General features: G+C 44.9%; 1 pseudogene; it reads left to right on the plus strand.

The window, feature by feature from the left end:
• Positions 1-232: 232 nt before the first annotated feature.
• LOC105741207 overlaps positions 233-563 on the plus strand; it is a 2,054-nt pseudogene continuing 1,723 nt past the window's right edge.

Genomic DNA, 563 nt, shown 5'->3' on the forward strand with positions numbered 1-563 from the left:
TATCCTGGAGTCATCTGTTCTGATTATGCAGGAGAAATCAAGGTTATCATTCAATCTACCCAAACCATTGCTCAAATCACCCCAGGCACTCAACTGATCATTTTTCCCTTGGCAGATATTGAAAAAAATATAAGTAAAGGAAAGTAAGCGGGTCTCATTGAATGCGCCGGTAGGTGAGGGGCTTCTTGTGTGCTGTCTTCGCTAGCACAGCCAGGCCTTTACATGAGCAACCATGTCGAAAGGACCTGCAGTTGGCATTGATCTTGGCACCACCTACTCCTGTGTGGGTGTCTTCCAGCACGGAAAGGTGGAGATAATTGCTAATGATCAGGGAAATCGAACCAAGCCAAGCTATGTTGCTTTCACTGACACCGAGCAACTGATTGGAGATGATGCAAAAAATCAAGTGGCTATGAACCCCACCAACACAGTTTTTGATGCTAAACATCTGATTGGATGTAAATTTGATGATGCTGTTGTTCAGTCTGATATGAAGCACTGGCCCTTCATGGTGGTGAATGATGCAGGCAGGCCCAAGGTTCAAGTAGAATACAAAGGAGAGA

This window comes from Octodon degus, unplaced genomic scaffold (assembly GCF_000260255.1).
Source record: "Octodon degus isolate 3935 unplaced genomic scaffold, OctDeg1.0 scaffold00336, whole genome shotgun sequence".
NCBI classification, from domain to species: Eukaryota; Metazoa; Chordata; class Mammalia; order Rodentia; family Octodontidae; genus Octodon; species Octodon degus.